Below are 23,859 nucleotides of genomic sequence, written 5' to 3'. Positions count from 1 at the left end.
GTACGCAGCAGCAGGGGGCGGGGGTACTCAGATAAAGAGGTGATTAAAGACAGCATTAGCCCTGGTGCTGTCACTGTTTAAGTAGAGGAGGTGACTTGATAAATGGTATTAACAGTGAAATAATTGTACACTTGTTACATTTACAAGGCAATTCTGTTTACTTTAAAGTTAGTTGTTCCTATGAAATGTCAGGACGAAGCTTTGGGCGGTGAGCTGCTCTTTAAAGACAGCAGGTCTGAGGAGGGAGCCGTAGACAAGGTCGGGGGACAGGACTAAGGATCGCATGGGAAGCCCCAGCTGGAGGCCTGGCCGCTGCCCTTCCCTCCCCTCCAGGGCCGAATAGCAGCGTGCTCCCACCTGGGAGCACTGGATGCCACCTTCCGGCTGTGAGGGGCTCGGCCCCGCCCGGTTTGGAACATCCTTGGAGGATTTGCAGTCACAGAGTCCGGGCGTCTGGTCTCTGAGGGCTGGCAGGGGACAGCAGCGCTTTGAGAGCTCCACCGTTCCATGCCCAGGGCGGGTGCTTGCCGGTGAAGGTGTTGATCATACGGGGGACACCAACACCAAGGTCAGGCTCGTGGTCCTGTCGAGAGGCCTGGCTGATAAAGCGCCTTCAACTAACAGGGACACTCAGAAAAAGGCAAAAAGGTTTGAAACCTGGAACCAGGGCCCGTCCTTCCTGCCGGGAACTGTCACATGTTGGTTTCACAAACCCCTGTGCTTAGGGAGCAGGCAGTGTCCAGACGGGGAGAGGCAGGAGCAGGGAAGCCTGCACATACTCCCTACGTCCCCACTGTGTGCTCATCCTGTGCAGAGCTTTCTCCATATGGGTCAACTTCACACTCATGACAATCCTGTCGGGCAGGTGGTATTATCCCAAAGTTAGAGGTGAGGCTGTCAGTTCAGAATAAATGGACCACAGCCCCTGAAGGGATGCATGAACCAAGATCCAGGGACCCAAATCCTAGCCTAATGGACGCCTATGCCTTTGCTCTCATCTCTGGCCACCCTGTGAATTCCTTTCCTTGCTTATTATTAGGATGGCTACACCTTCACAGGTAGGGTGACCCGGTGTGCTGCGGTCACTTCCAGGTTCTGCCTGTTGAGTGGGCAAAGTTACTAAAGGCATCCCCCTCTACTCACACAGTTTCCCAATGTAGACAATAGATTGTATGATTTACCTAACAAGTATTTGGTGGAAATGATGTTCTAAACTGTGGGCACAAATTGTAGTGTGGCTGGAAATGTGGATCTGGCGTCCCACTGTGCAAATGTAATCATCCAGGAAATGTATCCAGATGCACCGCATGGAAGGCAGCCAGCCTGGAAGTGGCTCTTCCCCACCAGGATCGAGAGCCCTGTGAAGGAGTCTTTGCCCTCCGGTGGGCTGGACTGGCTCCCTCTCTGGGATTCCAGCCGCACGGTTGATGGGTGGAAGTCTGTGGGCTATGGGTTGTCCTGTGGCCACCCACGGTCTCCAACAGCTGGGAAGTGGTACTGATGAGAGACCCGTGACTCGTTATGACCCCAAGAGGGTTGGTTAGTGGAGCTGCCCTGTGCATTGGGGTAAGCTGTACGTTGCACAAAACTGCCCAAGCCCTGGGGCAAGAGACGGATGCACTTCCATATTCTTTTAGGAGCAGGTCAGTCAGATGCAGCCGCAAGGGGACAGCAGGAAAGGCTCAGGAAAACCAAGCGTGTGATGCTCACAGCTCCTGGAGACAGGAGGCCCAACATGCGCAGGGCCCTGGGGGAAAGTCAGTAGGGCGGTCAGGCGGCTGAAGACAGGTACTGGAGAGGCACTTAGGCCATGGCCTTTCCTGGGGTTTCTGCAGAAGGCAGCAGGGCAGGGCAGAGCAGGGTGGGGAGCTTAGGACTGGCCAGCATGAGTATTTCAGAAGGGTTTGGGCTATAGGGGTGGTCTCTGCTTGCCTGGTGTCTGGCCCTGGGTTAATGAAGGCAGAGGAATACCGCTTCCTGCCCGGTATGGACTAGATAGAGGAGGTCTGGCTCTGGATTCGGTTTGTTAGCATATCAAAGACATGATCCTAGTGGAGCCCTTTGTTATTTCTAGGAATTGGCTTGCCCAGGGAGAGACAGCCTCTCCCCAGACAGAAAGGATTTTTAAGATGGCAAAACACCATATAATACAAAGAAAAATTTAAAAATTTATAATAGAGATGGCTACACTCCAGTTGCCAGGGCTCACAGCTGTGCCAGCCAGGAGGTAGGTGGCTGGGGAGGGTGGCCATAAATCAAACCCTTCCACCCAGCTCCCTGTCCTGTAGTTGGCAATCCTAAATCTCAGAGGGCCTGAGAAAATAAGCTGCTTAGCCTGGAACCCCAGTAGGCTGAAGATCTTAGCATCGCATGTGCACTGTCTAGTGTAAGAGCGGAAGGGCCCTGACCGTTACTGAGCATCTTCTCTGTGCCTGGCATGTACTCTCGTCCATACTAACCAGCACTTGGCACAGTCAGCCCATTTGCCATTGTATAGATGAGACCACTGAGGCTCAGAGAGAGATGACCTATCTTCCCAAAGTCACACAGCCTGTCAGTGGTATAGCAAGGTGTCAAATTCTGGTTTGCCTGATTCAGAAGGTGCTCAACGTCACTAATCATCCAGGAAATGCAAATCAAAATCACCTTACGCCTATTAGGATGGCCATGATTTAAAAAGAAAGTGTTGGTGAGGATGTGGAGAAAAGAGAACCCTTATGTACTATTGTTGAGAATGTACAACCATTATGGAAAACAGTAGGAGGTGCCTCGCCTCCAAGAACTAAATGCCGTATGATCCAGCACCCTACTTCTGGGTATCCATCCAGAAGAGTTCAAATAAGAACACGGAGGAGATGCGGATGCTCCTAAGTTCACTGCAGCACTGTTTACAATAGCAAAGACATAGGAACCACTTAAATGTCCATCAGCAGATGAATGGATGAACAGAACAAAACTGGTACAGAAATACAGTGGGCTGTCATTCAGCCTGAAAAAAGAAGGAAGTTCTGCCCTGCCCTTTGCTGCCACATGGGTGAACCTGGAGGGCATTATATGAACTGAAATAAGCCAGACACAGAAAACACATCTTACATGATCCTACTTACACCAGGAATCTAAAATGTTCAAACTCATACAGGGAAAGTAGGATGATGGTCACCAGGGGCTGCGAGGAGATGGAATCGGCCACGTGCTGGTCAAGGGCACATGGTTTCCATTGTAGGAGATGAGTAAGTCCTACAGACTCTGCACCCCAGGCTTTAGTTAGCACTGCTGCACTGACTGCTGAAACATTTGTGAAGTGGGTCGATTGTATGTTAAATGCTATCACAAAACGGGGGGAAGGAGGACATTTAGAGGTGATGGTGGTTCAGTTGATAGTACTGTTTGCAGTGATGGGAGTATACTTATCTTTAGATTCATGAAGATGTACATATTACATATATACAGCTTTTTCCTCTATTAATCACACTCAGTTTCCTTGGGGCCCCTCTTCTCTTCCCACGTGCTGAGCTGCCGCGTGTCTGGCTCTGAGAGATGCGGTGCTCCAGCTCTTCCCGTTCGGATGAGCAACTCAAGGTGCGATGGGCTGAAATGGCAGCAGTCCGACCTCCCTCCTGAGCCATCCCTTCTCTACCCAGCACACATCCCTGGTCCCAGCCCTCGATCACCCTCTGACCTCAGGGGTCCTCTTTGACCACTTTGCTCTTTGTTCCCCAAGCTTTTGTCTTTTCTGCTGTTTCCTCCACTCAACACAGTAACTGAGGTCTTTGCAGTGGGCCCAATACTTTGGATACAGAAGGGAATAAGATGTGGTTCCCCCTTAAGGAACTGAATGCCTAGGGGGAGATACAAAAGGAAGAGGTTTTTAAACAGAGGAGTGGGAGAGGAAGAGAAAGAAGAGGGGAAGAGAAAAGGGGGGAGACGAGAGTCACAGCACAGAGATGAAGGTGGCTGAGAAATGCTGCGTGTGAGTTTGGGGGCAAAGCTGGAGATAGTAAGTCTTCTGAGGATCTCCAGGAAGGCTTCCCGGAAGAGGTGGCATTGGGGAGCAACGGGGAAGAAAGCCCTGGTGACTCACACTACGTGTTGCCTCCTTTGTCCCACACCTGCCCTTGTGAAGTAGACATCATCCCCGATTAAAGAAGAGGAATCTGAAGCTCAGCCGGGTTGGGTGGCAGCTCCAGGACTCGGTCAAGGATGGGAACCAGGAGCGTCAGCTGGCTCTGCAACCTCTGATGGGCCGCATCCCCATTGGCCAGTTTTGGGGGTCAAGAACAAAGAACTTAGCTTACTGACAAGGAGGCTTGGGTTTAAATCCCATCACTTTGGGTTGCTAAGTACTTAACCTTTCTGAGTCTGTTCCAGTTACTGGGAATTAGCAGGATGACCTTGAGTAAGTTCATCTCATCTTTCTGGGTCTACACTTCTGATGGGAATACTTCCTGGGTCTACATCTTCTTGATGGGAATACAATGGCGGGAGTGCTTGACAAAGAGTAACTAGGCAGTAAGAGATGGCTCCCCTTCCTTCTCTCCTGTTAGCCTCCAGACCCCTTCTGGTCCCGCATTATGGGGCAGTGGCTAAGGTGCTGAACTTGAAGCATCTAGAGCTTCAGACCTGACCATAGGGAGAGTGGGGGTGGGTGTTTCCTCTTCCTGCATCTCTGACTCCCAGAAGACTGTGTTAGTCATGCCCTGATCTGCAGGATCCCACATACTTAACCACGGGCTATGATGTCGACCTCAACTAGGACAACAGGATTGTCACAATGCCATTATCAACCAAATTAGAGGAAGGAAAACTGTACAGAGTGCTGGATCTCAGCATGAGCCACACATTAAAATTACTCAGGGAACTTGCAAAATACATACTAATAATCAGGCCCTACCGTGGTTTTAAATAAAACACCTGATGTTAAGGTATTCTGAGCATCATGGGGCTTTAGCGCCTAAATCACGTGGAGTAGAGTGGTGCCATTAAGGGTGATCTATATCAGTGGTTCTCACTCTGAGCTGCATGAGAATCTTCTGGAAGGCTTGTTAAAACTTGGCTTTCTAAGCCCCACCTGCAGAGTTGCTGACTCTGTAGGTCTGGGCTGGGGCCTGAGAATCTGCCTTTCTAACACTTCTCCAGATTGGATGCTGCTGGTTCTGGCTCTGCATACTGAGAAGCACTGATCTGTATAGTAAATAAAAGAAAAAAATATAGAACGTAGTATCTACTAAGACTTACGCAAAAATGCATCTACACCCCTCAAGCTTCTTGCTGTTGAAATTCTTAGTACATGTATGTTATAGGGAGTGTCCTCTGTAGTGACAATCAAGATAAAGAAAAGCTGACTGATTCTTAGTGTACTAGGTGAGAACATAGAATATTCTCTCTGCCTTTGATGGGGGGATCACATAGATCAGCCCACACAGTGGGATTTGAATTCCCTCTCCTTATAACAATTGAGTCAACTGAATTGTTGAGCAGGTAGATGACAGCATCGATCTAAAAATATATAACTTGTCCCAGAGTATTTCTAAACCTGCGTCTAAATCTCAACGTGGAAATGTGGATTGTCATACAAAAAGCAAAGGGCTCAAGTACCCAATGCACTAGATTTTGTAATAACATTCAGGGATCTTTCCTAGTCCCTGTGCCTCTATGCGGGGAAGCAGATGAAAAAGCATACAGAAAATTCTTTAGGAGAAAATAAAAAGTCTTACCTCATCATGCCCACCAGTTCATACATTTATACATTCACAAGTTCATTTTGCTAATTCTTTTCCATTCTTTCACTCTGGGAATGGTCTGTGGTTTCCGTGAGCTGTTTAAAAGTGAAGATAACTTTTGGAAGACAGGAACATAATTCTATTTTAAAAGTCATCTCGGAAATGGTCAAGTTAGCAATAGAAAGTTCCATTTTTCCCTAAACTTAGGGTAATGAGTCAACTTTCACTCTCTGGGAGGCTTCTTCAAGCAGCTTTGGCCTCGCCTGGCTGAAGAACCCGCCATTGTGACCGAGAAATCAGAGAGCTGGAGAGAGCACAGAGATCAAGTCCAAGTTCCCATCATCCAGCCTCCCCCTACATATCCACACACTTGAGTGCATGCCTCTCATTTTCTGCACATTTCAAAAACTGTACTGCACCCGTGTGGTCTTATCCTGGTCATTCAGTGTCGGGATTGGTGTCCTCACCCCTCTGGTTTGTATATATCACTGTGCCCTGAATTGTATACTTGCTTTATTAGTATCTGTTGCCTCTGTTAGAATGCAAGCTCCTATATGACAGGGACAATATATAACTTGTCTACATTTATCTTTCCTGCACCTCTTGTAATGTCTAATCTACTAGAGGCACTCATTAAATAGCCCTATATTGATGGAATGAATGACTCAATGAAGTAACAGAGATTCCAAGGATGACTGGGAATTAGCCAGGAGACATGATAGGGAAAAGGATTCCAGGCAGGGGAAACTGCATGTGGAAGGGTCCTGTGGTAGGAGAGGAAAGTGTGTTTCCCTATGGTCAAAGCTAGAGTTGCTGTAGAGAAAGAGAAACAAGGCTGAGCCTTTTAAGCCATCCATTCTTTGTCTGTCAGTTGAGCTTCTGATACTGAATCCTGAATGCATTGACAGGATCAGCTATTCTGAATTCTTATTTAGGAGGTAACTAGAATTCCAATCAGGCTCAGCCTTAATTCCAGGGCAGTTACAGCTTAAAAGCTACCATTTATTGAGTACGTAGTATGTACCAGGCAGTGCACTAGGCCTTTTGTATAGCTGCATTTTTTTCCTCTAATTATCTGTCTCCTGTGCTTAGCTTTTCTGGAATAGCATCTTGCTTTGAACTGCCAGTCTGTCGATAAGAGTCAGATTTCAGGGACCCAAAACAGCTGTCCTGTAACTACTGTCCCTGTTTCTCACTGTCTGTGTGCTGCTTGAGAGGCCCCAACAGCCCTGGAACTTGGACTGAGCTGGCTGAAATCTCTTCACTTGGATGAACCTGAGACAAAGCTGTCTTGTCTCAGATCAGTGAAGCCTTCCAGACTGATACCAAGGACCCATGGTTTTCTCAGAGACTTCAGTTCAAAGTCAGCAACTTGAATGCTTAGCTGGATGGGTAAGACAGCTACTAGCAGAGTGGCCTTGGGACCGGGGAAACCTGAGTTGGATGCCCAGCTTTATTACTTCCAAGCCCCAGAGCCTTGGACAAGTTGCTTCCCTCCTCTGAGTTCGCATTTTCAGGTGTAAAAGGAACAAATCGTATTTACTCTAAGAGTGTTTTAAGGATTTAATGAAGCAATTTAGCACAGTACCTGGCCCGTGGTGAGACAAAAGGACCACAGCCTCTCTTCTTGCCGTGCTGGTAGCCACAGGGAAGCGAAGCCCAGGCCTGCTGCAGAATGCTCACATTCTACAGAGGGAGAGGAAAATCAGTTGCAAGTACGTGCAGATCTCCATTTGCTGGGCTTGCTGGAGGATGGGTCACCTTGTTCATTTCATGTTTTAGGTCCGCAGGTAAATTGCAAATCCTTTTTATTGAAAATTCATTCTGTCTTCCACAAATGTTTATTGAGTCTGCACAATTTGCTAGGCATGGGGGAGAAGCAGGGATATATTAGATGGTGATCCTGTACTCACCTTGGGAGTTGGAATAGGGAGAGTAAAGATTTTCTACAAATGGTGAGGGAAAGCACTTTTTTGCTTAAATACAGAACGTTAAGCATTATTTACTTACAAAAATCATTAAGGATCTTGCAAGGGCCTCTCATTGCCTGAGTGAATTAATAGAGAACTAAAAGGGGAGCAGCTGCTGCAAACAGATATGTACCGAACTTGTGTTTTCCTCCTGTTTTTATATAGCAATATAAATTATATATTATATGCATAACACTTGTCTATGCTAATTACAAGAATTACATATTATATATGCATATATAACAATTTTATTGGTATACCAATATATAAGTGAAATATAATATGCTATTCTGAATTGTATATGCATTTGTTTATATACACTAATTATACTAAATATGCATTTGTTTATATACACTAATTATACATTTACATATAATTATACATTGTTCTAATGATATATGATTTATATGATATATAGTATGTGCATATATTTTATAATAATATAGATATAAAAATAACCCAGTTATTTATATCATGTTATTTCACTACCACATGTATCTTTCTCTTTAAAATGGAAATGGTAAAGTTCTGCTTAGGTCAGATACTACGTATGTTACATAAATCCATGCTTTATTCCCACTCTGTAATACGAATGAACATGCAAATCTGCAAAATGATAAGGGGGATTGCCCCATTATATTCCACTCTCCGAGTTTCTCAAGCATCCATTCAGCAAGTTTCACCAAACTCCTGTTATGTGCCGGGCTCTGCCCTGGGCACTGGGGTGTGGAGCCAGATGAGGCCTTGGCCGTGACCTCGTGGGGCTCACAGATGGGGGCAGTTGGCCACCTCAGAAGGCTGTGGGGCTGCTGTCCTGGAGGAAGGAGCCACAGACCCACAGATCCACAAAAGCAGCCAAGTGACTTTGCCTGGGACACTGGGAAGGATTTCTAAAACAGGAGATGTCTACAGGGAAGTGGGAAGGACGTGAAGAAGAGAGTGGAATACGGGCCTGCTGTGGAGGGGAAAGGCACGGAGAAAACCAGCGCTGATGCTCACGCAGTGGGACACATTCAGGAGGGGGGACTGCAGATGTGCTCCTGCTGATAGGATAAAACACCAAGAAAAGTAGCAGCTGTATTCATAGCGGTCCTGATGGCAAATACTGAGCATCTACTGCCGTCAGCCCCTGGATGCATTAGATCCACGATCCCGCCACGATCTTAGAATACATTTGGAATTACACGCCGCATAGTGAGACAAGTGCCCAGAGGATCTGCTCTGTCACTCGAGGCCACTTGGCTGTGAGCACAGAGCTCAGCTGACCAAGGTCTGCTCTATCTTACCCTGGTGGCCTTGGGCCAGGTGCCTGACTCTGCAAACCTCAGCTCCTTCCTCAGGAAACTAGAGCTAACGGCTTGTTCTGCGGGTGCCACGGAAAGAGGGCCGCACAGGGCTAGGGTCATGGCGTATCAGTCAGCAGTGGCTCAAGTTCTGTGATACCGGCAAAGTGAACTCAGGGTAAAGAGGCCCACAGGGCTAGATCTGGAGGGCTAGTCTGGGAACAAATGAAGGGTGTGCACTTCATTCTGAGAGCCATGACAGGGATCCTTTGAAACAAGCAGTGAAACGCTCAGTGTTGTATTAAGGAGCCTCACTGTGCCCGCAGTGTGAAGTGCACAGGGACATAGCCAGGCCCGTTTGAAGGGCACTGTCCTGAGCCAGGGGAGGAAGTTTGACCTTCAGATTGAGAGGTGACAGAGATGCCGAGAGGGAACAACACACTAGCTAGCTGGATGTGGGAGGACAAAGACAGAGGGGTCAGGGTGACCGCCAGGTTCCCGGCTTTAGGGTGACCAGTGTGGTTCCACCCACTGAAGCAGGAAATACAGTAAGAGTCCCCTCAGTTCACTGTTGAAGTCCTAACCCCCAGTACCTCGGAATGCCACCTTATTTGGAGGTAGGGCCTTCACAGAGGTAATCGAGTTAAAATGAGGTCATTAGGGGGGCCCTGATTCAGTAGCCTGGTGTCCTCATAGGAAAGGAAATTTGGACACAGGCTGGTGTAGAGGGAAGACCACGGGAAGAGCCCCAGGGAGAAAATGGTCTGTGAAGCCAAGAAGCCGCATCGGCCCCCACCTTCACAGCCACCGGAAGGAAACAGCACTGCTGACATCTTGGCTTTACACTCCCAGCCTCCAGAACCATGGACAGTACCTTTCTGTTGTTTAAACCACCCAGTCTGTGAAGTAATGTGCCGATAGCCATGAGTTTCATTTTGGATGAGTGTTGTTTTTGGATAGGCTTGCCGACAGATACCCAAATGGTAGTTCAATACACAACTACCTGGCCTCCATGTGGGGGGCTTGGCACTGGAGATGGACTAAGGTGTGTCATCATTTCTGACACTCCAGCATCTACAGCAGTGTGACTGTACACAATAGGAGTTTGAAAACTAGTCCGGTGGATAAAGGTTATATTTCCTTAAAACAGAGGGCAGGACGGACTACACAGATACTGGCACTGGTTCTAATCTCCCATCCCAGTACTAACAAGGTTAGCTCAAGCCCTGTTGAATTTCAGAGGATTGCTGCGTTGATGCTGGTATTTATACCCACTAGGAAGGATAGTCCCTTCTTTATTCTCCATAATCAGGGGATAGAAATATTAAGCAAATATCAAAGCTATTCTTAGAACAGAGAACTATAGCCTCTCTGGAGTCTTAGGTTCATGCCATGTTCTGAAATGTTGACCTCCAAGTGAGCCTGTCAGTAACATGTCTATTTTAGGCAGCAACTTAAAAGTCTGCTTATCTTAAAATGTCAAAGTATGCAGACAGTACAGCCTAACAGAAAATGGCAACAACCAGAAGTCAGGGGACCTTGTTTGAATCTCAGATCTGCCTCTGAAGACCTGGGTCACCTTAACCTTTCTGAGTCCCCTTTTCCTCAGCTATAAAACAGTGATGGGAAGGGGGCAACTGGATAATCTTCCAGCTCTGAGATTCTGTGACTCTTTCAGCATTGCCTTTAATTGCTGATTTAATTGTGACTGTGGGGAAGAGACGTTTCCAGAAATTGACCTGCCAACCTGATTTAGTCCACCAACGTGAAGACATGTACATAAGGTGATAGGCAGAAGTTAATGCCCCAGCTGACTTTGGCAGAATAATTTCCCTCCTTAATAATTTCTGCCTCCTTAAGATAGTAAATGGAACACTGGAAAGACATAGTACATGCTTTGGGAATGCAGCTTAATTATCAGCAAATTGGGTCTAACAAGGTTTCTGAATGCACATGATCACAGGATTTTGTCCAATGATGTAAATTTGTGACCATGTTGAAAAAGGATATGGAAAAACCACCCATTCCTAACTGCATCTGTGATGTCTCTTAGACCATTTAACATTTAAACCTCATCCATTGGCATTTCCTTTGTATCTGGACATGTAAATGGGCATCTCAGCCCTGGCTATGATAACCCACCAGAGGGTACAGATGATTAAGATTTATAGAGTACCTATGAAATGCCACGTTTTGTGTCAAGTGCTTGACCTGTGTTACATATGCCTCCTGTAACCCCTGTAGCAGAGGCTGTCAGCCATACCGTATCTTCTCTTTACTTAGCCCAGCCTGCTGAAGGTTGCTTACTTAGGGCTTCTGTCCAGCTGCGGAAGCTTTCTTGGCCCATGAGGATGAGCCAGATGTGCACAAGAATGACTGCCACAGAAGCAACGCTCAACCTATATCGGATGGACATCTGGTGGATAAATACTCCAGCTTCCTCACCACTTGGTTGGGATAACAGGTGTATTCTGCCCTTGCTCATGGAGTTCCCCAGAGGGATTGAGTTGTAGGAACCCCTGGTGGATATGGACTTGATAAAAAGCCTATAATGGCTGCCTTCTATTTCTATCTTGGTATCCTGGCATTTCCTGCAATCATATTCCAAATAAAGCACTCTCAGATCCTTGCCTCAGGGTCTGTTTCTCAGGGACCCAAACTAAGATATTCCCTTAGGCCCCCCTAAGGAGGAGGTACCTTTATTGCTAATTTATAGATGAGGAACCAAGGCTCAGTGTGGTTACATGAGTTGTTATCTTGGTGCTCGGTTTCGCTGGCTCACACTCACTTTCCTCTACACTAGTGTTTGCAACTGAGGGAGATTTTTGTCTCCCAGGGGATGTTTTGAAATGTCTGGAGACATTTTTGCTTGTCACAAACTGCGGGTTGTTACTGGCTCCTGGTAGGTGGAGGCTAGGATGCTGCTAGACATCAATGCACAGTTCAGCTCCTACAACAAAGACTAATTGAGCTACAAAAGGTGAAGAGTGGCAAAGGTTGAGAAATCCCGCTCTCCACCCAGCAAGTCTGGTGGTCGGGTGGTAGCACTCCTGTGTGACTTCCCTATTGTGTTTCACTTCCAGGGCCAGGCTGTGGCTCAGCTGTGCTCCACTATCCCCAACGTGACTATCTTTGGAACGGCTTCCACTTTCAGGCATGAAGCCATCAAAGACTCTGTGACCCACCTCTGTGACAGAAATGCAGACTATGTGCAAGAAGTGAAAAGGCAAGGGTTTGCTCCCGGGTGGTCCTTGCTCTTTCCTCTCCTACAGAGCAGTAGCACCCATTTAGAGGGGGGACAACAACAATAATAATAGTAATAACAGGAAACATATATGTTGGGGGCCTGGCATTCCTAGCTCTGTGATGAACACTTCGCATGTATTAGCTCATGTACTTCTCTCAAAAGATAGACCTTTGCCTGCCTGAAAAACCCTGTTATCCCTGTTTTGGAGAGGATAAAACCAAGGGACAGAGCAGTCCAATAACTCACGAAGCTAGATTATGACCGCTGCTATAACACTACCTTAGCACAGACAGGCTTATTTCTAGTCATTCACATAACAACCCAGGGAAATGTAGATTCCAACCTGGCTGTGACTGAGAGCCACCAAGGGACCAAACTAGTGACCCAACCAGCTTTGGGTTTTGAACAGTCACTGGTGGTGTGTAGAGAAGGAATGGGAGGTGGGAAGGGCTGCAGGCCGGGAGAACAGGCGGCTGGCTGCTGTCGGGGGCTAGCAGAGGGGGACCCTGGTTTAAACCCAATCCCTATTCCACCTGGGATCCCAAAGCCATCGATCACGGCCACGTGTATGTCAACACAGGGAATCAGATGGAAAACCCAGCTACCGCCCCGCTTTCGGGTGATCTGTGTCTGCCACCCGGCTGCTGCTCAGAGCATGAGGCTGACTCTCGGGTTCTGCTTCACTCGGGGCCCCTGAGGGAATTCGGAGATGTCCCAGAGCCACTGTTTGCTTATTTTCATTTTCCAGCCCTGAGCTGTAAGGTGTGAGGGAATTAAGTTGTCCACCGAGCATCATAATAAAGAAACGACTCTCTCCAAATCACACAATAAGATGAAAACTTAAAGGACTAGAGGATGTGGTTGTTTGAGGTGATAGATTCAGAGCAGATTAGGGGACGCTTGGGACATTTCTTGGAGAATTTTCTGATGGTCTATATTTTCAGATCTGCCTTTAAATTTGAAGGTAGATATTTGCAAAAAATTTAAGGTTGCCCCAGTACTGACTGTGGGATGTGAAAAGAGAGCTTTGAAGCTAGATATTACAAGTTCACCAGCCGTGTCTCAGATGTCTGGAGATTGCAGGCATATTTTCAGGTCTTCCAGGGTAGACCTTTGCCTGCCTTCCGAGCCCTCGGGCAGCCTGCATCTCGTAGCTGCAGTGTGGAGGATCCAGAAGGAGCCCAGTGCCGCTGGAGGTGGGAGCATGTGCGAAGCAGTGAGAGGGGACAGTGAGAGGCGGCTGCTCTTCTGAAAAAGTGACCATTCATAAGCAGGACACTCCTGTCCTCCCATTGTCCATGCAGCGCCTCCATCCCCTGTTCCTCCTGTCCTTGGTCTGCTGCCTCTAGCCTTTCAATCCATGATGAATGCTGATGTCAGAAAAGCAAAGGGTAACAGCATCTGAGACCCACCTCACCACCACCTTCTTTCAAATGTGGCTTCCAAAAGCTCCTGTGCGTCTAAGCAGAGACCCTGGGATTGGACCAAAAATGACTGGGAAGCTGCAAATATGTTTATGCCCTCTGTCGCACTAATCCTTCCCTCAGGAAAGAATCCAAAAGGAGATCAAAGCAACAGGCACACGTTGCCCATTGCAGAGCTCAGCACGGCTTCTGCATCCCTGTAGTGCTGAGCAGAAGCTGACAGGGTGAATTGTAGCACTGTCTGTAATAGCAAAAATTCAGAACCAGCCCCCATTATCAACAAAAGGGAAACAGTTCAGTAGATTATGCTACACCCACACAGTTGAGTTTTATGATTGATAAATGATAATTATGAAGACTCTGTCAGAAAATGAAAAAAATGCCCCTGGTAGCATATTGAGTGAAAAGGCAGAGTGCCAAATTCTAGCTACACTGTGATCACAGCTTTGTATAAATTCTTGGTACATAAGGACATAAAATGAAAGGAGAGGGGGAAAGATCCAGCCACTAGTATGCAGTGGGAGTGGAATACAGAGTGAGTCTTCTTTATTTTTTGATCACAGATATTGTTACACTATCTTGGGTGTGATAAACTAGAAAAAAACAATTACCATACCATTTCTTGAGAGGAAAATTCTTTTATAAGCCAGTCAGTTGGTAAGGTTCTTCTGAACATGTTCTCGGCCTTGACTCAGGCACAGTAAAGGGGAAATGTTTATAATATGGACCCAACCTTGACATCACGTGGCCCTTCTCTGGGAAGGAGGGGTGACTGTGCTTGAAACCAAGCAGAAGAGTTCGAAGCCTTGAATCATGTGCATCTTCACACTGTAAGGTCTTTAAACATAAAGAGGAGAGCCACACCAGAGAGAGTGCCAAGGCATTTTCCGATGGGACTGTTTGCAGAAGGTAGAGGGAGAAGGGGGCAAACCCCAGGCCAGGTAGGTGGGCAGGGGCCAGGTGGGTGGCAGTGCCAGGCCTTGCTAGCCTGGCCTCTCATTCTGCTGAGCACCATGTGTAGGGCATTGCATGTGCACCTCAGACAGTCCTACAAGGTGCACATTCCTCACTGTACCTACAAAGAAACTGAGAATCAGTGGAAATTAATGAATGCCTGATCACCTGGAGAGAACAAAGAGAAGGTGAACCAGAAAGGATTTTCAAGAGGGGGGCAGGGCCAGGTACGTGTGGGGCCGTCAACAGTCAACAAATACTAAGGAGAGCCAGGCACCATGCTCAGCACCCTTTGAAAAGCCTGTTGTATGGGGGGTGCTATGTTCAGTCATCTGTGAGAAGCCTACTGTGTGCCGGGAACTGTGCTGGATGCTCTGAAATCGCCTCACTCCCTGTTGCGAGCTTGGAAGTGATGGTTAAAGCTATGGCACAGATGAGTTCTCAGAGAAAAGGGAATCGAAATAGAGGAATGGAGTGGAGTGGAGTGGACACTCCCAAATATTGGTGGGGGGTGCTGAGAAATGAGGATGACCCCGTGCTTCTGATGAGCTACCTAGCTCTGCTTGTGGTTTTCATGACTATCCCATTCAAAGAACTGCTAAGGTGTCCCTCAGTGTGAGTGTGGTTGAGGGAGGCCCCACCCCAAGGCTCCTTACGGGGCCTGGAGCATTTCAAATGGACCAGCCAGTCCCATTCAGTGTGAGCATTGATTGGCCTTGTGCTGACTGAGTGGGGGTGGACCACTTCAATTTCCCACCTCCTACCTGAGACCTGAGGGGCATTTCTAACCTCCAAGGAAGCTAAGAGATCAAGCATCCTCATCCTTCAAAAGGATGCAATGACAGGAGGCAGGCAAGGAGCAAATTGGTGGCTTATTTCACAAGCCCTGTTCATGTTCAAAGGGTATCTTACCTGATTCAGCTCTAAAAGTGCTGGCAAAGCATATCTCTTGGCATCTCTATTTGAAATAATATGGACTAGCTCAGGATAAATATTTTATTTATTTATTTATTTATTTATTTATTTTTTAGGATAAATATTTTAAAAGATGAAATTTAAGTCAGAATTCTTCAAAGACTGAATTAAACAGACTGCTGTTTGCTAGAGCAATGCTTCCATAATTACACTGGCTTGAACATTCCTGAAGTGGTAAGTTCAGAATAGTGGAAGGGCCACCCACTTTGGAGTTAACCTAGACCGAGGTTTGAATTTCAGGCGTACCAGTTACACAGGCCTGGGCAACGCGCTGCATCTGAGAACCTCCATTTCTTCTTCAAAAAATTGTTAAAACGCCTGCCTCACAGACTTGTTGTGAGGACTAATTATGAAATGCCTGGGGTGCAGCAGAACTCAGAAAATGTGTTTCCTTTGAAGGAAACATACATATAGAGACCGAACACCAGTCTTCAAATGCTTTCTTCATTCCCTTGCATCCATTCACTTTTCATTCATTTACTCCTTCATTCATCCAATCAGTTACTATGCCAGCAAGATAAAGGCTGAAGATACTACAGTAAGCAGCATAAACATGGCCCCTAGGTCATGGGACTTACATTTTGGTGGAAGAGACAGTCCATAAATAAGTAAACAAGTAAGTAGAGTGATTACAGCCATGATAGATAATAACTACAACTCATGATAGATATGAGTATAGATGCTGAAGCATAAAGGAAGCTAAAAGAGATACTTTGGAGGTGGGGGCTGCCACTTCAGGTGGGGTTGTTAGTTACAACTTGTCTGGGGAAGTCACACATGAGTGAGACCTGAAAGGGGAAAAAAAATCAGCTCTTAAGGAAAACTGGGGAAAAGCTGTTCAGGCAGAGACTATAGCACATGCGAAGGCCCTGAGGTAGAAAGGTTTTAGGGCTAACTAGAAAGTCAAAATGCCTTGAGCAGTTAGTGGGAAGTGAGGATGGGGAAGTGGACAGGAGCTTACAAGTTACCCTGGCTGTGGCCTGCCCTGCATTGCTACAGAACCAGAGTCCACAGGATAGCTACCAAGACCAGGTAAGCAGCTAATGGAGGTGGTATGATGGGCAGTTTGTGCAAGAAAATGTGGACTCACAAGTAGAATGTAGATATGAGGAGCACCAGGCGAGGAGTGGGCAGGTAGGATGGGCAGGTCCTTTGGGGGTGCCCTGGAAAGTGTGCACAGCCTAGAATTTGGGAGGCTTCTCCTGAGCACAGGTGGGCATCCTGCAGGCTAGGAGAGAAGTCTTAGGGAAATGGAGTTCAGAGAGAAGACTTGATGGTCTAGGAGGGCTGCTTAGTAGAAGCAGAGCAAGGTCCTATTTCCATAGGAGTAAACAGACTTGGCATAAAAATGGCCTGGTAGAAATTAGGAGAACAGGAGTATAGTTACTCAGCCCATGATTAAAGGTGGAGACCCAGTCACTGGTTGTGAAGTACCAGACTATAACCCACCACCAAAGGCTGTGTACTGCACCTCCCACCTCTTTGGCCTAACCTGGCAGCAAGCTCCCTCTCATTTTCTTTACTCCAGCCAAACTGACTGCTTCCCAGTCTTCCTGCTCATCAGCATCCTCCCACCAAAGGGCCTTTACACATATGTTCCTCCTTCCTGGAACACTATTCCTGCCATCCTACCTGGACAAATCCTCTACTTTCCACTTCCCCAGGGATCCCTTCTATGGCAGGCCTTATAAGGCAAATTCTAGATTTACACAGTCTCATAGTGTATTTATGGCACTAGACGCCTTTCAATTTCAATGTGTAATTATTGGTTAATGTCTGCCAAACGTAAGTTCCAAAAGGGGAGAAATCAAGTCTGTGTGGGCTCACCACTATATCCTCCAGTGCCTAGTGAAGTGCCAGTGGTAAATATTTAGTGAAAAAATTAAATATTAATTTTAAAAAAGCTAGTTTGCATGCTAGTTTGGCTCCTGAGTAACTGGCTTAGACCAGTTGTTGTCAAGTGTGGAGCCAGAATCAACAGCATCAGCTTCTCTTGGAAACGTACTAGAAATGCAAATCCTTTGGCCTCGCACAGGATCAACTCAATCAGAAGCTAGGGAGAGCGGGGAAGGGAGAGCAAATTGCAGTCAGTGTTTTAGTGATCCCCCCATGAGATTCCAGTGCACACTTATGTTTGAGATCCACTGGCCCAATTCCCTAGTTCTGAATTTACAGGTGGGACTTGAAAGGACGCACAGGCAGATAAGAGCTCTAGTAGGTAGAAGCTAAGCTGATCATTTCTGATGGGCCTTTGTACCGGGCTGGATTTCAGACTTGACTTGAGGACTTCTATTTATTTTGCTGAATAGAAGTTTGCAAGTTAAATTAACATGCCTTTTAGCTTCACTGAGGAGGGAGATGGAGAGCAATGAAAAGTTGGGCCCTACTAAATCAGGAGCCCCATGAAGACAGGGAACTTGTTGGTTATGTTTGCTGCTCTCTCTTCAGCACCTTGGACAGAGCCTGGCTCTGGTTCCCCGAACATGCCTGTGGAGTTGACTTATGGTGTGATGGTTATGTGGCTGGCAGTAGGCCAAGCATTTCATTTGTCACCTCATTTCATTCTTGACAAAGCAACTTGCTCGTTCCACTTCACAAAGGCGGAAACGAAGGCTCTGAAGTTGAGTGAAATGGCTAGACAGCAATTCAAACTGACTGACGCCCAAGCTTGTTCTCTCAACCGGAGGCTGATTCCTAATTATCAGCCACCAGCCAGATTCTGAGCCATCTCCAACCCTGAGAAATTATTATAGTTGTACCCGGGAGGGTAAATCTACTTCTTGGACTCTGGCCCTCTTTATTGCAATTCTGAGAGCTCTCACTGTGATTCTGGGAGTGAACGACAGGACACAAGGAGGGAAAGGGAATGACAGTTTGGACCCTGACAGGTAACAGAATTTTTCTTTGTGTTCACACCATCTAGAATTTCTGCTGAAGGAGTGGACGTTGTTTTGGATTGCCTCTGTGGGGACAACACTGGGAAAGGTCTCAGCCTTCTCAAACCACTGGGAACCTACATTCTATATGGCAAGTGCTCAAGAGAAGCAGGGGACATGGCCAGTGACAGGGGACACTGCACGTGTGCTTACAGATGAAGGCTCTGGAAAATGAAATATGTTGATATGTTGTGATAATGAGATTGGGGGATTTAATTTTTACATGTTTTCTATAATATGACTATTGCTGTTATTTTCAATTATTAGAGTAACATATGTGCCTACTGCCCTATTACCCCCATGAATACTCCTCATTCTAAACAGGATAGAGCAAGGCCAAGCCAGTATAGTTACTGAGCTGGGACTTGACTACAGAAGGTGCTGATGGGAAATATTAGTGGCTTCAAAGGAGGTTCAAAATGAAGGAATGAAGGACTCACAGTTGGATGGGGAGGAGCGGCTGAGATACGAGGATTTTCAGGGAGGTTCTTTAGTCCTGGAGATGAAGGTGCAAAGTGCAGACCCTCCTCCCTTTGACCTACTCCTGTATGTCTCAGTCAAGAAAGAAGCCCTGGATGGTGGGCGTGCACATCTGCTTTTGCAGCCACTTACATGCTCTTGGATTTAGGGGGCTTATGAAAGGTTTTCTCTGGCAGAATGAGGTTCCAGAGCTTCCTCTCCCTCTTCTCTTCTGTCACACGCATGCACACATTAGTCGTCATCATGTAAAAAAAAGCATATCTGAAGCAAGATGTCACATTCTAAAGCTGAATGATACTAAGATTATATGATGTTTCAGATTTTTGGCACCTCTGTCCCCTGCAGGTACAATAGAAAATTAAGCCTTAGCTCTGTACAACTCAGGAAAAAAATACTCATTTCCTTGCTATAAGCTGAGAAGCTTACAAAAGGTATTTGAGAAGTACAGATGGTCCAGCATCTTTTTGTCATCATCTTTATGGCAGGTAGAAGGAATAAGCTTCCCACTGCTGAAATGTTCTGGGATTCTCAATAGTGGCCACACATTTCATAGTCTTTGCAGGTGGATACATAATTTTAAAATCACTGCTATTGCTAAAAGAATCTATAAATGTCAAGGCACAATGTAGGGATGGATACCGGATGTGGCTAACATGTGAGTCAAATGCAGATGGATAATTGATTCATCCTTACTTATTTACCAGTTATCATATCGGCAGAATACAACTAGATCATCTCATAAGTACCTAATAGATTACAATCATTCTTGATTGCTAAGTAATCAAAGTCTGGTACCGTAATGTTTGGTGGCAGTTACCCCATAAAAGCAGGAGGAGCAATTAACTAACTTTTTAACACAGGCCAAATAATTAAGTTTAAGACATTGTATTTTCACTAAATAACAGTTCTCTGAGAAGGACTTGCTCCCAATCTTTAGGGAAAGGCAGGAAACTCCTTGAAAGGGCACCAATATGGTATCTGATGTGTTAAAAGCTCTCTCATCCCTCTCACCTCCAGGAATCCCACGAAGGGGTCTTTTCTCTTTGTAAAAGCACCTTAGGGATCTTTCCCAACTCTACCTTTCATCTGCCTTCTGAACACTGTTGTTTCCATTAGCAAATCTGTTTCTCACACATTTGCTTCAAGTGGTTTTCACCTTTATGCCTAGACCTCTTTGGAACTAGTATGTTGGTTACACCATTTCCTTGGCTTCTGAACCTGTTTCACCCTCACCTACTCTTCTGTACCCTATTTTTTCCATCCATCTAAATTCTAGCTCAGCCCTACCTCTCATATCACGCAAGTACCCAGTTCCAGTCAGAGTCCAACCTCCTCACTTCTCAAGGAATCAAATTCAAATCATAAAGGAGAATCACGCAGGGATTCACTTCTTAGTCTTGAAGAACAGAACCAACCATTTCAGCAACTCATCATTTTATTATGACCTACATCACCTACAGTTTTGCAACATACCTGTTTCCAAAGTAATGACATGATCACCTTGAGAAATATCACCTCCCCTTTGAGCCAGTGACACTTGGCTAAAATTAAGTCAACTGGATGCCGCCCATCCATTTCCCTTTTTCTTCCAAGGCTGGATTACATTTATTTTCAAGTTCTTGACCAAAGAACTGCCATTCTTCCATGTGTAGCAAAAGATACTGATTTTCATTAGCAATAGCTTGACTTGGGAATCTTTCATTTGCAGGTTCATCCAATTTGGTGACTGGAGAGACCAAGAGCTTCTTTAGCTTTGCAAAATCAGTAAGTATCTGCGCACGTCGACCGTGCTCTGGTCATGCAGTGATTTGCATGTTGTGAGCTCTCCCATCCAAGGATTTGACCCGATGAACTAAATCATGTTTGTCCCTCATCTACACCATCCATTTTCAGTAAAACCCGCATTCCTTCCCTTCTCACTACACATGGGCAAGACTGTATATACACTTGGGTTGCTTTTGTCTAAATGAAGCACAGAGATTGTCAGATAAACTCAAGAAAGCTTCCTTTTCATTTTAACAGAGATGACTTAAGTGTTGGTGTTTTTAATCATTGGTCAAAAATAAACTTAGTATTGGTGCATTTTATGTGCTCCCTGGAAAGACTGACCATTTGGTTTGGCTACTTTCTGCCCAGGTTTCTGGGGATACTTGAAATTTCTCTTTATCTCCATACTTCTGAAGTGGAGATACAAATGGGATCTTACAATTTTAGCTACCTCTTGGGGTGATTTTTGGGCAAAAGCAAGTTTGTGAATCCCTAGTGTAAATAATCATGCTTTGAACACAGTGGTTATGTTGTCTGCAATGAGAGGTAACATCTCTGGGCATTCACCCCACTAGGAACCTACTCAGATCTACATTCCCACCGAGAGCAACACTTGCTAGAATTAAACCAGTTGGGGCTTGAACTTCAGTTCTTACCCCCACCCCCACAACAGGGGATCGCTGCTTCTCATAAGAGCTTGCTTTTGTCTTGTCTCCTCTCAGCCTCCTAAAGCAGCCAGCGCGACACTGATTGATTCACTTGCTTCACAAGCATCTTCTGAGCACCTACTGTTTGTGGCATGTGCCAGACACCAGGGTATGACAGTCAATGAAATGGGTACATTTTAGACCCCCTGTAACTTATATCTAATGAGGGAAACAAACGGAAATAAGTAGAACATATTAATAAGACGAATATAAATAGTCATAAAACCTCTGCAAGGGATAGAAATGGGCTCTGAAATAGTGAACAACAGGATGGAGGCATTGTGAATAGGGTGGCCAGGGAAGGCCATAGGAATGGGTATGGAATTTATTCTTAGGGTGTCCATATGCCCCCTCATTGCCAACACTGACTGCCAAAAGCATCACCCCCCAGGCATTCCCTGATTCTGGAATGATTAGTGCTCCCTACCCTGTGACAAGAATTAGAGGACCTGCCTTTGCATTTGAACTTTGAAGTTCAGGTCAAGGATCAGCCCAAGTACAGAATCTGCAAGGGAGCAAGAACAGAATCTAAGGAAGGATGCCGTCAGGAGCGTGTTCCCTGCCATCAGGAGCGTGTTCCCTGGAGACGGGCTTTGCGCCGCTCACAGCTGTTTCATTGCTGTGGCTGTGATTAACGTGATGCTGACAGCCTGCTGTGGGTAACCAGATTGGTCCCTATTTAAATACAGTTGTAAGAAGTGTTTTCCCTTCCTCCCCTAAATGCACAGTCACAACACACAGTGTTAATGAAGTAATTGCAGCGTGCCCAGGTTCCATGAGGGCGCTCACGGAACAGCCAGGAAGGAGGCTGAGGTTCTCCGGGCTGAAGAGGGAGTCCCGGTTTCCAGGATGCTTTATGTATACTTGGAGGTCAAGAGTGAACAGTGTTGCCTTTCAGAGGCCTGGTCCGTTTATTGGCTGGTCAGTTAGAAGCCAACTGAAGATAGGGCATGCCAAGGAGTGGAATGGTGACTTTGCTCTGGAAGGTTCTAGAAAGGTACTTCCTTTTATCCATTGGAAAAAGGCTTAGAGATTAAAGACATATTTGGCATCACACAGGAATGTCTCCCTTAACCATGTTCCACCTTAAAACTTGTAGAGCTTGTTAAACTCTTTGTCAAACATGCCACTTGCTTTTAGACCATAGTGATGGTGATAATAACAGGTGAAGTTAATGTTTAGAGAGATTCTGACTCCAAATTCAGAGCTCTTACTCACAAAATCAAAACATTTCTTCCAACTTAAGATGATAATATAACAATTTTATTTTGAGAGAGAACCTACTCTATGTCAGACACTGTTCTAAATACTCTGCATGTATTAACACATTTATTCCTCATGACAACCCCATGAGGTACAGAAGGGAAACTGTGCACAGAAAGGATACCTTATTTGCCTAAAGTTGCACAGCTAGTAAGTAGCAGAACTGGGATTTCAAAACCAGGCATTCAGCTCTTGAACTCACTTAACCACAACTGGGCAGCAATCATGGGTTCAGCAAGCATTCCTTTCACGAGCATTGATTGCAGACACCCTGTGAATCAAGTTATTAACCATTTCCCTACCTTTGCTTTTGCATAAGCCATTCATGGCCAAATCCATGTCTCCCCAGCCTCCAGGCTGTGGGGAAATGTACACTGGTAAAGAATTTGTGCATGAAACTTACTCCTGTTTTCAACCTTTCTCACACATATTTTGCTAACGATACAATTTTCCCACTTAAAAATATGTCAAGATCTTTTACTTTTGTGAGCCTCCCAATCCTGGGAAATAGCAAGATACAAATAAAGTAAAAATGTAAATATTATAAATATTCACAAATGACCATCACATTCCTCTTTGCCTTCTACATTAAGCTGATACTAACCATTTCACCTCTTAGAACCCTCTAGAAACTGGAACTTTGAATTCCTAAATTCTAACCTGCACCCAAGGAAATGCATTAAATCAGAACAAAGCAGTTAAATAACCATTTCTGTAGTTTGTTAATGGATTACCTACTTACTTTCTTGTGGGAGATGAGAGACTAGAAAGAGCAGCCATCTTTGCTACTTAAGTGTGTCCCACCTAGCACTTTGGGGCTAGTGACATTTGGGGCTGGATAATTCTTTGTGTGAGGGGCTTTCCTGTGCCTGTAGGATGTTTAGGAGCATCTCTGGCTTCTACCCACTAGATGCCATTGATTTTCCCTCCGGGCATCTCAGCAAAAGAAGGCCCCCAACATTACCATATGTCCCATGGGGGGTCCAAAGTCCCCCAGGTGAGAAGCACTGATACGAGGGCCTGGTGGCCCTGCCGTGCTGCTCCCTCTTCCCTTACCCTGCCTCACTCTGCTTCATCTGACGGACTCCTACCCACCTTTGCAGGCTTGCCACCACTCCCTGCTAGAAAACCCG

General features: G+C 46.0%; 1 long non-coding RNA gene across 2 annotated transcripts in view; it reads left to right on the top strand.

Moving 5' to 3' along the window:
• The first annotated feature begins 20,696 nt into the window (after positions 1-20,696).
• LOC130681009 (uncharacterized) overlaps positions 20,697-23,859 on the top strand; it is a 56,440-nt gene continuing 53,277 nt past the window's right edge. For both annotated transcript variants that reach the window (XR_008994045.1, XR_008994046.1), the window contains exon 1: positions 20,697-20,753. This is a non-coding gene — a long non-coding RNA (uncharacterized LOC130681009). The remainder of the gene's footprint in view (positions 20,754-23,859) is intronic.

Source organism: Manis pentadactyla, chromosome 15, assembly GCF_030020395.1.
Source record: "Manis pentadactyla isolate mManPen7 chromosome 15, mManPen7.hap1, whole genome shotgun sequence".
Lineage (NCBI taxonomy): Eukaryota > Metazoa > Chordata > Mammalia > Pholidota > Manidae > Manis > Manis pentadactyla.
This window is presented reverse-complemented; position numbering and strand designations above follow the sequence as displayed.